The sequence below is a fragment of the Anser brachyrhynchus genome (genome assembly GCF_964034855.1).
Source record: "Anser brachyrhynchus genome assembly, chromosome: 8".
In the NCBI taxonomy this organism is placed as follows: domain Eukaryota; kingdom Metazoa; phylum Chordata; class Aves; order Anseriformes; family Anatidae; genus Anser; species Anser brachyrhynchus.
The window spans coordinates 17358005-17372681 of NC_137702.1; the positions used below are offsets into that span (position 1 = coordinate 17358005).

Below are 14677 nucleotides of genomic sequence, written 5' to 3' on the forward strand. Positions count from 1 at the left end.
TTACCTTCAAGCAATGAGCCCAGCTTTCCAAGGTGTCCAGATACCTTAGTTCCCATAGCAGGAGGATCTCAGCAGGGATTAGAGAGGTGAGAGCTGAGATCAGATGGGATTGAATGCGCAAATTTTCTTGACATTCTTTGACTCTGTCCATTCCTTGGCAGAGAAATCTCTTGTCTGATTAACTCTGCATGGTCTTGTTCTTGGAACCCAAAGGCAAGCAGGTTGGCTCCTGCAACTACAGCGAAAAGGAAGACGGGAGAACTGCCCGGCAAGTGGAAGGGAAGTCAGAATTTGTTGTGGAGAAGCTTTAGAAAATTGCTAAAACTCAGGAATCTTTAGGAACATGGTAACAACATTCCCCTAAAAAAGAAGGGAACCAAAAATATTTGCAAATTCTTAATATAATGATATTTTATAGCTTATAGTAAGAATAAAGTGACACACTCATAACTGTAAGACCTTTTAGCACAGAATTGCAAACCTTACTAGCATCACATTTTGGTGCTGGAGGCTGCTTTTGTACTAACTGATGTTGACATGTTCACTAATATTTGGAGGGCTTTGAGCAAGGAAATAATACATAAGCTGGAGGCATGTCTGAAGAAAGCATTCTGTGTACATAATGACATCATAAACAAAATTAAATGTTACAAAAATACATTTATTTTCTCTGGTTATCTTCCTATTTTGAAACCTTAATATGAAATGGTATAAAAATCTTCAGGAATGCAGCAACTGGTGCTGTTATTTTTAAGAAAGAGTAGTTGGTATTGTCACTAAATATTTGGTGGACTTTGGTTAGAGACAAATGAGTGCTATGAATACTGTTTAGGAAACACTGCCAAACAATGTTTTTGATATCATGGCTCTCAGAGAAGAAGTAAATCTCTAAAGAAAAGCAAACTCTTAACTACTTTCTGGTTAAAACAGAGCTAGAAAATCTATTTCCTGGGATGTATCTCTTCAGGGAGAAGTTATGGGGCTGTGTGGAAGGGAAGGAGTGCTTCTTGATTTCTAACAGTGACAACAGTTTTCAGTTTTATAAGGATTTTCCACAAGATTAATGCTATCTTTGGGTATGAAAATGACTGGCAAAAGACTTATGGACATGCCTGTGGAAAAATGTTATGATTAACAGGGATCTTTCTCTCTCAGGCAGAGTAAGTCCATCTCTGAGACAACTGATCCTTGACATGTGCAAACAGGGTAGAACTGAGAGCAACTGCACTCAGAATAAAAATGGGAAATTGTGTCAATTAACTTTGCTTGCATTTTCATGAATGTTTATCAAGGGAAATCACTCCAAGATGAAAGAGGACGTAAAGTACAGGACACTCAGTAAATCACCACCAAAGTTCAATATTTATGAAAATTTAATAGGACTTGTAAATTACAATGGTGTCTTTCAGGGCTGCCTACCATGGAATAGAAAGAGAAGTCATATGATGGGAAATAAAGTTTACAACCCTGGTCCATGTGAGTTGATTGCAGCCAGATAACAAAATTTTATCTCTCTCAGCCTTCCTGTATATTATACTCTCACTACAATTAATAGCTCTGTGTGCATAAGGTCTCTTTGCAATTAGCTTGTTCTCCTTAAGCTTGAAACCAAGAGTGTAATTTGGAGATAATTGTTAATCTGGGAAAGGTCTATGAGTCAAAAGCAATCTGAGAATAAACAAACACACCTCCTTTGCTGAAAGCAACATGCTTGTAAAGTCTTGTGCAAATACTTCCTGAAAATTAATATTAAAAAAAAAATCTGTAAAGCCTGAGAAACATCACACTAGCAAGGCTTTCACATTCAGAGTTGTGACAGAGTGAGAAAAGTCATCTGTAACAGCAAAACTCAGAAAAGAGCTGGGCTGCCTCGTGTGTGGTGCATTATGGAGTGCACAAGCTAAAATTCATGGGAGCTACTTAACTTGGCATCAGTTTTTCCTTTGGAGTACAGGTTTTGAAGTTTGAATGCTCAGGTACATCCTACTAATTGTACCTTTGTGTCTGAGTGAATCAGTGGGTCACTAAAGCCCAACAACCCCTCCTTTGGACTGCAAAACATGAGTCTTACGCTGGTCAGTGGTGCAGGAGGATAATTTACAAGAAGCAGCAAAACCTCCCTCACTTCACAAAGTCAATGTCCTTCACTCAACGAACTTTACAAAAAGCTAATAAACCTTGTCCCATCTTTGCATGAAGGAGGCAGATGTTAGCAATCTCATCTCATGAAAGCTGACATCTTGGGGAGATATGAAGTGACTTGACCAGTTGAGCTGAATCCCTGTCTTAATCATTAGGTAACAACCTTAATATGAGATAATATTAGTTTTAAATATTAAAGCTTCAAAACAGGAAATCTGTCTCCAGATGAAAAATAAGCTCCTTAAAAGGGAATAAATATAGTGCAAATTCCTTTGAAGTGCAAAAATGGCTTTAGTTATAGCACATACATTAGTAAATATTAAAAGTGCTTCTTATTAATAAACCTCAGATATTCACTGACCAAAACTGGATGCACAGCTGTTGATGGGCTCAACACATCACGCTGACACTGTTGTACCTGGAACATTGTCTTTGTAATCTAAACTATGTAGAATCATGGAATATCTCCAGCTGGAAGGGATGCACAAGGATCACAGCATCCAACTTCTGCCTCTACACAGGACAACCTAAAAAGTAAGCCACATTTCTGAGAGCATTGTCCAAACGCTTGAACTCCGGCAGGATTGGGGCTGTGACCACTGCCCTGGGCAGCCTGTCCCAGTGCCCAGCCACCTCTTGGTGCAGAACCTTTCCCTAACCCCCAGCCTGACCCTCCCCTGTCCCAGCTCCATGCCGTTCCCTCGGGTCCTGTCGCTGTCCCCAGAGAGCAGAGCTCAGCACCTGCCCCTCCGCTCCCCTTGTGAGGGAGCTACAGGCCGCCATGAGGCCTAGAAAAGCAGTCTAGGGATTCATCGTTTTTACATTTCCTCTCTGCTTTGAGTGTTGTGGTACAGGACATAGTATTCACACTTTGCAGACAAAAAAACAACTTGAAAATTATAGGAATTCTCTCAGGAGAGCTTCTGCGCCCACATACCGCTCCCCTACTGTGTACTGCTGTATCTGAAAGCAGGAGAATTGAATTGGAGGGATGGTGGGGTAAGCAGAGGGAAAGACGGTCGCCTTCCTCAACCTTTCTCCCTCCTCTTTTCCACCATCTTTCCCCATACATTTCCCCATACCATCAGCAATCATACCTAGAACATGAGTCATGGAGTACTTTAGGATAAATATAGCTACAGGTAAGAAGAAACTGGTATTTGTATAATACATGCTCCAGAGGGGTACTATAAACCCCCACTACAAACCTCTTTACCTCTGTAGAAATGTTTTTGCATGTCTTTGCAGAATGTCCATAACAGAAGATAAGCTGTTGTTTAATGGTGAGCTCATTGTGTTTGACATTAAAATCATTCCTCAAGGTAGTGAGACTTACTTCTGTAACATTTGAAATTCGAAATTTACATTTTAATTTGGCAAGTATTTAACATACAACATAATAATAAAGTGGGGACTGAAAAAGTCGATTATTATGTGCAGTGTTTTGTGGAAAGACATTATTCACTTGTTTGCTTCATTCCAATATTTACCATTCTAAATGTCAGCACTGTGGGGTTCAACGGCCTCTCTCATAATTTAGATAATTTTATGTTTTTCAGGAGTCGTTCTTATTTCACAGTAATAACACATGCTGCCACATTTATAAACAGCTATTATCTCTCTTCACAAATCATTTTCACTGAGAAAAATATATAAAAAGGGGTGAATTCGTGAACAGGAGAATATGGTTTCAAATGTTTCATGTTAACTCTTACCTTGTCCCTCTTTGTCCTTTAACAGTTCATCTAGGGCTTGGGTCTTCAGTCAACTGGCAGCATCTAGCTACTAAAGAGAGATGGCAGACGCTTGCCAATGCACAGAGTCAGTCTGGCCATGCTTCACCCCTCGAAAGGGGAAAAGATGCAGCTGGGAAGCACCAGTGGGGTCCATGGCTCCACCACACACAACGTTCATGGCCACTAAATTAATTTCTGGCCTTATGCAAATGGAAGAGCTGGGAGCAATCTGCCCTTGCTTCATGTTTTGCTGAGTCTGGGCTGCTGAGGATCGGGTAGCAGCAAATCTTTCCTGGTAACCGCTGCTCTCCACAACCTCCTAGCAATGCAGTGCTGTAAAACCTGGTAGAGAGCTTGAGTCATAATTTTGATACTCAGTTTCTCACCTACAGAAAGGTGGTAAATACAGTATTTCTGTGAGTGGCAGATAGGTCAGAGAGCAATTACACGCCCCAGAATGAAACACTTCACATTAATAAGGCTCAGTTTAATGCTGGGGATTCAGTGGAAGACAGGCTATAGAACAGACCCTAAATCCAAAATGTTATTACTTTATTTTTTGCTTCTTAAAATATGCTGCTGTTACTGAGAATTATGTAAATAAAAGTATATTTTTCAACGCAATAGAAGGCTGCAGCAAGCATATATTTTTGTATTAGAGAAGTAGAATTTAATATGGTTACTTAACACTGGGAAGCTTAACATTACCTGGGTTATTTTGTTACTCATAATGTATTAATCAAATGAACCTTAGCTAGGTTTCCTTATTCTCTGTCTTTACTAATAGTATTCCCTTTTCTTCTAAAATTTGTTTTTATATTCTTTGCTTAATGTATAGCCTTTTTTAATGAAGAACCTCAATGTTACCACAAACGTGATTTCTTACTCTTTGTAGTTATGGGAACTGTCGTGCAGAGGAACGGCTGGGCCTAACATCTGATACCCTTCTTCACTTGAGGAAACAGATCAAGTTCAGCCACTAAAAAAAGCTGATAATCTGACTCTAGCCTAAGCAACATAATTTTCTCTAATGGTGGCTCCACTTCAGATGTTGCTAGTTTTAAACATTATTTTCTAAAAATCCACGTTTCGGGTAAGTTACTGCTGTCTTTTAAGTAAATATAAAAGCATGTAGAACTTTAACAGATTCTACTTCAGCATGTCATTGATGACGACTATTTTAAGGACCAGCCTTGTTACGGGGTGGTTCTAGATACACAGTGATAGTTCTATTAGGTAGTAACGCTGCAGAGAGTTTTATATAAGGAGGAAACAAATGGGTGCTACCGTGTTTCACACTCACCAAGTGGTAACAGCTTCAGTCTGACCCATGCTATATGGAAGCTATCAGAAAGGGCTTCATAGCAATTACATGTATCCCCAAATGCCAGTCACACACAGTCTTAACAGCACAGAATAATTAAACTTTTTCAGCTGCTATGCTTCCTTCTGGAAGATCTGAGGAAGAAACAACATAAACTTCGGGAAGACTATTTTTTCCATAGTATGCAGAACACAGGAAGACCTCAGGACTTCTGCTGATGTGGCCAAGGTTTATTTTTCAGGAAACTTATCCCTACATGAAATACCATTTGCAAATATGAAATCTGTAGCATGTGAGTTAAAAAACCAGCTTATAGTGCTGAGGCAGTGCTCTGTGGGGATTGAAATATATACTCTCCAAGCAGAATCCGTAATAGCTCACAAAGTCCCTAAGTAAAGAGTGTAGCAGGTTTACAACTGCTAAGAAAACAAGAGCAGGAAATCTAGAGGAGATCATAAATGCAAGCATAAAATGAAAAAGATGAAAATGCTGAGAGGAATATATCTTCTTATGTTCATAAATGCAGTAGAGTCTCTATCATGCAAATCATTTTTATTCTGTGTCTTGATTTTTACCTGGGGCTTTAACATCTACTGCAGTTTTGCATCATTTGTCAGAATGGAACAATTTATCTGAAATAATTTATATCACATTATCTCTGCTGACTCCACTGGTATTATGTCTTTATCTCTCCTTCTCTCAAATAAGAGGTTCATGAATTTTCATTCTTACTTAAAACACTGAAAGAAATACCATATTCTCCTCTCTGTTCATGTAAGCACAGTTATACACTTTTAGAGTCAAATCCAATTTTCAAGTCAATACAAGGTTTTTCATTTCTTTCTGTGGGAACTGGATCAGAATTTCATAGCATAAACTATATTAGGTATCACATCATAGTATATAAGTTGTAAATTTCTGGAAGATTTCATGCATTGAGGCAGTTTGAAAGCCGAAGCTAACATAAAACATATTTAATAGATGGAGTAAGAGCTTCTTATTTAAATTTCATTAAAAATAATTTAACATGAAAATGGCCTGGCTCCAGATTATACCCAGAACATATCAGGCAGTTAGTGATACACAGTCAGATCTCATATGACACCATGGGGGAGGGAGAAAAAATGGAAGATAAAGACAAATTGTAAAATTTTTTAAGGCTATAATTATTCAAGACGTAAGAAACATTAGCTGTTAACAAAATCAGTAGAAAGTATTATCTATAGTGAGCGAGTGTTGTTTTCTGGATTCTGGAAAGAATTTAGCCTGTATGTTTCTTCCGGATAGCTTGTGAATCTGCAGGGCAACAGTAATTAATTGGAGGCACTTAAAACCAAGAAATCCCTAGTGTGAGATAAGTTTTTTTCAAAATTTTAAGGAAGAACTTGGTAGGCTCTGCATCCCTCTTGGGTGATAGCAATTATTCATGTTGCAACCATCATAAATGCTGTTACCATTTGTGAAACTGAGAGCTTGTATGAATATATGAAAATACCACTAGCCTCCAGAGGCAAAACTTGTAAGCAAAGAAAAGAAAAATAAACTATTATAGTGTGTAAGGAATGGCTGATGAAGCATTACTGAATTTGCAGAAGTATTTTCTGATCATTGTGTATCACAAAAAGAATGACTTTTTGACAAAAGTCACTATAACTCTGTTATGTGGTACATACAATTTAGTGCCCACGGTTAAAGACCAAAGGTATCTAACTATCAGTATCATTCTACGTTGAAAAAAGGAAACTGTGCTAGGATGAAGGGGCCATACTTGAGGACAAACAAAAATTGTGAACATAGCTTGGGATACAGAATAGTTAGCCAAATGTTGTTTTTTTTTTGAATAGAAGCTACCTCATACCGATGAAGCAAAAACCTGCTGCGTCTTTCTAGCAGAAGAAAATTTCTGCCTTGTTACTACAGCCTTTTCTTTTCATTCCTTGAATGTAGTGGGTTTTGACAAAGATATCACAGAATCACAGAATGATTGAGGTTGGAAGGAACCTCCAGAGATCATCTAGTCCAACTCCCTTGCTCAAGCAGGGTCATGTATGCATGATGAAAAATGAAATGAAAGCATATGTTAGAAAACAGCCTTGGTATATGGCAGACTCAAAATAAGCTTGAGGCTTCCTTATTTTATACAAAGGAGTGGACAAGTGACTGAATCTGAAGACAAAAGGCAGGGAAATAAGTGTTTTATCTCAGTGTTTGCTTCCCACATAGATCTCTGCACTGACCTGTGGCAGACCAAATCTTTTTTAAGGCAAACCATATGGGGTATATGAATTAAGATCGCATATGATTAGCTTTGCATCTTTGTGCTTCTAAGTTTATAAGTTCATACTCTTGTAAGTTTATAAGTACAATATTTATTTATTACAACATAGACAGTAAGTGGGCTGGGAGACCCCATGACTGTTAGGACTGCATACTTTAAGAGATGCATTTGTGTTTCGAAAGACATGACAAATCCCTATCCTGTGAACTTCCTTTAGTGATTTTTTAAGAATAGTGAAGCAAAGTAAAACCAATTCAAAAAGATGTTTAATAGAAAAACATTATTCAGGATGACATGATGAAGTACAACAGGGTAAGGAAGTTGGAAATTTAAATTTTAACATCTAGTGTTAACTTAACTTAGTGTTAGCTTAAGACATTTACTGAGTGACAAAGTTTTCAGAATATTTTCACTCCATGTATAATAAAGCTGTAATGTAAATACTGTCCATGTATTTGGGAAATAGCAGATCTAATTGTGAAGTGGTTATCCAGTAATAAGTACAATGTGTTAGTCCTTCTGTATTTACTCTGCTTTGTTTCAGTAGTAGCTACCAAATATTTCTTTTTTCCTTGAAATAACAACACTTATGGTTTTTTTTTTGTTTGTTTGTTTTTTGTTTTTTGTTTGGTTTTTTTTTCATCTACAAGGGCATGTTTGGTTTGGAAATTCTGGAATCATATAATGGAAGATTTCTGTCATTTTGACTTGCGAAACAGGATTTGATCACTGAAGTCATAGATCAGCACTAGTACTTAAAACTTGTAATTCCTGTGGGAGAAATGTGCAAAACTCAATGATATAATCATATTGAGTAGCTGAAAATGTAATGTCCAGTGGTAAAGAATCAGTTTGGTTTGAAGAATGGGATTTTATTACTTTCATCTAGGAAGTTATCAGTTCACGTCAAGGTTGGCATGGCCTAAAAACTGTACAATTTGTGCTGGCTGGCTAGAAATGTGATGTTTCTTCTATTCCAGAGGGAGAAATATTTCTATTACCCAATGTTTCAGTCAAAAGGACAAGGATTGAAGAGATTTGAAGACCGAACTCTTTCTTTCCTTCCATGGCCACTCAATCAACTATTTTTATGTCAAAATTGTGGCTGACAGACTGCTCTAGTGTAAGTACTGCTCAGTTCTAGCCAGGCTGCCACTCTTCTGGGGTTAGAGAAATGACAACATGAATGGTACCTAACCTGATACCTGTGAACAAATAAAACAGCACTGGAGACTGTATGTTGAAGAAGAACGAGTCTGTTATAGGAGGTTATTTAAGAAAACAAAGCATAAATTATAACACCTATATGCATGCTAAAGGAGAAAACTACTCAAACGCCTTCATGGACAAACAAAGCAAGAAGGTGAAAATAGTAGGAGTGTCTGTCTGAATAATGAGAGGTTTGGATATATGGACAAACAAGACTACTCAGGAGCAATGAAGAGATTTCAGAGCCGATGTATTTTCTCTTGCCCTCTCCAGCATGCAGATAGTGCAAGTAACAGTGGAAAATGCAAATTGTGCTGCAAGATCTGTTCTTCATTTTTATTCTACTTGATGTTTTTAAGGAAGGGAACATCTTCTACTCTCCTGGCTGGCTCAGTTTCAGTTTCTGTGACAGTTTTTAAACTGCTCTTCCTAAAAAACATCACCTTATTAAATGGAGATGAGCAAGATACAGTAGTATTAAAAACAAAATATCAGAGATGAACAGCAACATAATTATCTGACTTAAAAGTAATTTCTAGGTAGTCAGTGCATAACTAATAAACTAAAATTCAAGTGTCATTATACCAGAGTTGACATGCAAATGCCCACCCCACCTTCTCCTGAATTTCAAGATCTGCTTCAGCTATCTGGCTAGCCAAGGCTTTTCTGTGCAAATTTACATCTGGTGTTAGCGTGTAGAGGTGATGGCCAGCACAACTGCCTGCAAATGGGATATTTCTATATGATCTTCTGCATTTAGGGAAAATTAAGTCATTAAAAAAAAAAAAGAAAAAAATCACCCTAACCCCTCCCCCCGCCAATTTGAAAAGGAAGGAGCACCATAAACAAGTTGTCAAGATAGAAAAAAAGACAAAGTACCCTCTCACTTTGGCTTTATCCAGGGCTTCTTTTGCCTTTGTTCTGCTCTAGCTCTGGAATACCAAGGCCAGTGTTTACTAATTACCAGGAAATGAAAAGTGTTTGCTGAATAGTGCTAAGAGCAGATTCTCACATTTAAAGCCTACGTTGACTTAACATGTTCCAGAAAAAGCTCGCCCAGAACTGTAAGAAAATATTGCATTACTAGATAATTGGAGCTCAAGGTGGGTGCATTATGTAATAGCACTTTGAGATCCAGCTGCATTTTACCTATTTACCCATCCCTCTAAGCACAAGAGACAGTAATTCTTACCACACCTTAGAAACTTGCCATTGAAAGGTGTGGCCTATTGTTGTCGGAATTACATCAGATCTCAAACTTGCATGCACGCAGTGAAGAAGTAGCTAGAGCCTGCCAGTTAAAGCAGAAAGAAAGAAGAAATTTGTAAAAAGAATCTGGGAGAAATGCAGCTTAAAGTTTACCATAAATAACCTTCCCCCTCCACCCTTCCCCCCTTCAGCTTACTAAAAACTTAACTGCCTAAAAATTTATTTGGAGAACTGGAAATAGGTGAGGATAAGGGTGCTGGCATACCACCAGCTATCCAGAATGTATGTCTAAAATGAAGATTTACTAATGCTTCAGGCAAAACTATATAGGAAAGGAAAGTCTATGGGAGCTGGAGCTAACTCATATTACTGGCGGTGAGTGGTATGCAGTCTTCTGAAAACTGATCACCAGTTTAAATCCTAGCCAGGCAGGGTTAGAGATCGCTGCTGTCAACAAAGATGTCAATTGATTTGGGCAAGATATTATTAGTTGGACATTTGATAAATTAATGCCTATATAGAATATTAACTTTACTTCTCTAGCTGACAGATTGAGCTCAAATGTATGAATTAGCATTGTTAAGTTCATGTCTGTTTTCTGAGATGGTTGTCGAATTAGGAAGTGTTAGAGTGCATTGAAACTATGTTGTTTTCCTAAAGATACTTTTAAAAAGATTTAAAATGAGAAGTACTCTGAGTATATTTGAATTTTCTAAAGGCGAAAAAATTGCTAAGTAGTCTGCAGAAGTTATTGTACTGCTAGTTTTATCGGTAGGTTTGCAATAAATCCATGTTTTATATATAGAAACAGAACTGTATTAGCATTCAGTGAGAAAAAGGCTATTTTAGTCTGTTCATCCACTAAGGAGATAAAGCAGAATGTTATGTCAGCTTTGACAGCAACTGAGTTTTCCTGGATATGTCTAAGAAAAAGGTTTTATAACTATCACCATATGGAAGTATAACATGCGTTGCAGCCTAAAGCTATTTCCTTTGAAAGCAGAGCTTTAGATTTCTGTAATAAAACCACAGATATAAAAGCCTGTTGTTAACTTGACAAAACAAGGTATCTGACATGGTTAAGTTATAGCATTTTTCACCAGAATAAATTTGCAATTTCCTGTTAGTACCTGCAGCGGGATATAGACTAAGCACACATTTTAATTTTCCAGTGATTTTTTTGGCCAAGGGCCTCTGAAAAGGGCTTTAGGTAGTAACTCCGGTCCTTTGGGTATCTGCTTAGTTCAGAGCCACATAGGACCTTATCCTTCCAGGTAGAAAAACCCACCCAAACAGACACTGTAGCTGTGTGACTATTTCAAGCCATTATGGGGAGAGAAAGGACAGAGGTCTGGTAAACTGTCTAAATCAAACAAGGTTTGTTGAGTTCATGGGATTTTTTTTGAGCAGAAAAATATGGTGTGCTGTGGTGCCCTGGAGCTTGTCCAGCTCCTTTAGGCACATAAATTCTTCAGACAAGAAGGTAACGTATACTCCAAAGGAGTGCAGAATTTCTGTTGCTTCTATGCTACTGTTCATTAAAACAATATATAAAGACCAGGTGGGTAGTTTTAATGGAGAAGATATCTGCTGCCTTTTATCTTTTCCACATCTTTTTCCTATGAGGGATAGCTGAGAGAACAGGCTTCAACTGTCTTTGTCATGAGTGCACAGATAGTTCCACTGCTTCTTTTTGCTATATCTTTGTTTCCCATCCAGGAAAGAAAACTGCTCTGAGAAGTCTTTTTCTGCTTTCTGTCAAACTGCCTGAGTGGGGATGCAGCAGCACAAAGGTTATCTTTTACGTTGCATGAGCAACATAAAAAATTTTCCTTTCTCTACAACCTGGCATATGTGCTCCTTTGTCTGCTTTTCTTACATCTCACCACAGAAGATGATGCAGTGTGTAGGGCAACATGCACCCACTAGTACAGGTGAACTCCCTCTCTGTTTTGAACCACTTTTAACTAGTGAGCAGAAGGGAAAATATTCATAAAAGCAAACATTAAAGCAGCCTGTTGGAAAGTATGGTGATTGTTACAGGTTACAACAAGACCTAGAATCTTAGTTGTTTGTTACATGTTCTAGCCAGATCTCTGTTTGTTTAAAATATAATACATCTATACTTATTTAGAATAAAAGACCATAGCCATACTGATGTTTAACGTGAGTGTGTTCACATGTCAGGGCTTAAATTCAAGAATGAGTAAAATAGTTGTTGGCCCTCTTTTTTTTGACGAGAAGTCAGCATCTTATTAACTGTCGGATGCAGGTTTATACAAGGTGTTCTGAGTAATGGCAGAGGTAATCACCGATGTTATGCAAAATAATGCTGTGATGTTAATGAAAAGATTTTTTAAATTAACAGTCTTTAGGGAATAAGAATAACGGTCATAACTCTGAAGGCATTTGCAAATAAATAAATGTACTGTATATAACCAAAGTAAATCTAAACCTCTGGAGCACAGCAGAGAGTAACAAGTGTTAGGAATTCAACTAGTGATAGAATATTGCCATAAAAGGGTAATCCTCCCTATGTAGAATGCTATTTCCGTCAGCACCTCAGGAAAATCATAGATGTTAGATCACCATACATCAGTAGGTTAACAGCATTTTACCAGATAAAACTATTGCCAGCAAGACTCAAACTGTTTGGCCCAGGCTTTCTACAGCACTGGTTGAAACAGTGTTGATGGAAAACCAGTTCTTGTGATTATCTGCAATGTGATTATTTGCTACTTTCAGTTTTTATTTATAGGCTTAGAGTATATGTCTGCATAAGCATATTCACATGAATAAAATAAGTTGACAACGATTGACATTATGAATGATTAAACTAGAGGTAGTAGGTAACTAATATCTGTTGTACAACTGTTAAGATTTGGAAATACTTTGATTCATAGATTAGATATAACTCTCCCTACTGTTGACACTGAGCAAATCCCCTCTTCTCTGTCATTCATTGGAATAAGGGGAAAAGTGCATTCATCTTAGGACAGGTTTGTACCACCACCCACCAGTCAGTAGTAAGCATACTGTCTGTGTATCAAGACAAGCATGTGATGGAAGATTTTGGGGACATGGCATGGAAACTGAGGGGAACAGAACAGTCATCAATCGCCTTGCTGTGTTTGTGTTGTGTCTGTTTAGGTAATGTCCCTCCTGTCAACTGGTACACAATCAACACCTCACTCGCATAAAATGTGAAAGGAAGACATTGTTAATTAAAACTCAGTGGATAGGGCAAGCTGAAGCATCTGCTTTGTTGCAAAATTCACCGAGGACTGAATATGAATTTTCTCGCTTAAAAAAAAAAATCCAGAAAAAATCCTGAAAATATTTCTGTAGTTTCTTTCATAAGAAACTAGTCCAGCAGCTACATTAAATGTCAGATGTGCTGACAAGCAAGAGGGAAAGGGAGAATGTGAAGAATGGCTTCTTTTGGCCCACAGGAGGAGAAAACCATTATCTGAGTCAGTATCCAAGAACATGTTACCTCCTCCTCCCACCTACCCTCAAGGGCCTGCATCTTCATCTGAACAAAATGTCTGTGGTTTTAGACTTTAAGTTGCTGTGTGAATGCTTTGCATAGCTGCCTTGATGCCAGGAATGCATTTCCCTTCTCCAGAGAAGCTTGTCCTCCTTTGCCTGACACCAGGATGGAGCCCCTGCCGTGCCATGGCCAGTGTTTAGGTCCTGCTGAGGTGAGGGGATAATGGTGGGTGCCCTCATGGTGGCAGTGGTGAACCCCCAAAAGGGACTTTTTCTCCTCAGATTGGGGAATTTGGAAAGGGGACAAAGTCACTCTACCTTCCTTCCGGTCACAGTCTCCAGTTGCTCTCCATGGTGCGCTGAATGGTCTTTCAGTAATGGTCACTCCAGTCCTTTTTGGCTTATTTTTCCTTATCCATTTTTAGGTCACTTTAGTATCTGCATAATGGCAAAGCTTCTTCCTCCCCCAGCACTGGCTGCAGTATGATGCCATGCTTGCTCTTTGCCTTAGTGGCATCCATTTTGTGTTCAGCCCCAGCCTCTCCTCACCTCAGGGGACAGGCTGGTGGGCGCCATTTTGGCTATTCAAAGGGGCTGACATCTCCCCTGCCCTATATCTGGCCATACAGATGCCTCAGGGAGGAAGCAGAGAGGTGGCCACATGCCCAGGTGACCAAAGAAAAGCAAATCTTTGGCAAATCTGCAGTTTGGTTGACCCTGGATGGATGGGAATGCAAGAACAGTGTGGCCTCAGGGCCAGAGGTGGGTTTAACCCCTTCACTGAGGGCTGCGGTACTGGGGAGTGTCACCACAGCTGGGTTTTCTGGCAGCCCCCACACTTGACAATGGCTTATTGTCATATTTTTCCTCATTGTCATGCTTTCATTATGTGTAAGCTTGAGCCAAACTGAATTTCCAGGTGTGTGAGAAGAAGCAGTACTGTGACTGCCATTTATGTCTCCACTGGGAGGAGAAGGGGAGATTGTAAAAAATTGGAGCCCCCCCCCAGCCTCGCCGAGTAAGATTGCGTTTAATTTCTCAATGTATACTTTCAAGTTTTAGGAGAAAGGGATTGGTAATATGAAAGAATGGGTAGTGTTTGTGATTCATGAGTTTGTATGTCTCATGCTGACAACAGAGACTTACCGTAACTGTGTGAATAATCATTTTGCTTTAGGGGAGGGGCTACTTAGGCGTTGGAAATCAGTCATAGAGCTGAACTTTGCTGAACTGAGACACTTGCAAACACTGTGTGCTCACTAAAAAAAGGCCCTTGAACCAAAATCT

General features: G+C 38.7%; 1 long non-coding RNA gene across 1 annotated transcript; it reads left to right on the forward strand.

Moving 5' to 3' along the window:
• Nucleotides 1-4: 4 nt before the first annotated feature.
• Nucleotides 5-13991, forward strand: LOC308199008. Its single transcript, XR_013954327.1, has 3 exons — nucleotides 5-3425; nucleotides 4774-4971; nucleotides 8461-13991. It is a non-coding gene; the product is annotated as an uncharacterized lncRNA (long non-coding RNA).
• The last annotated feature ends 686 nt before the right edge of the window (nucleotides 13992-14677 follow it).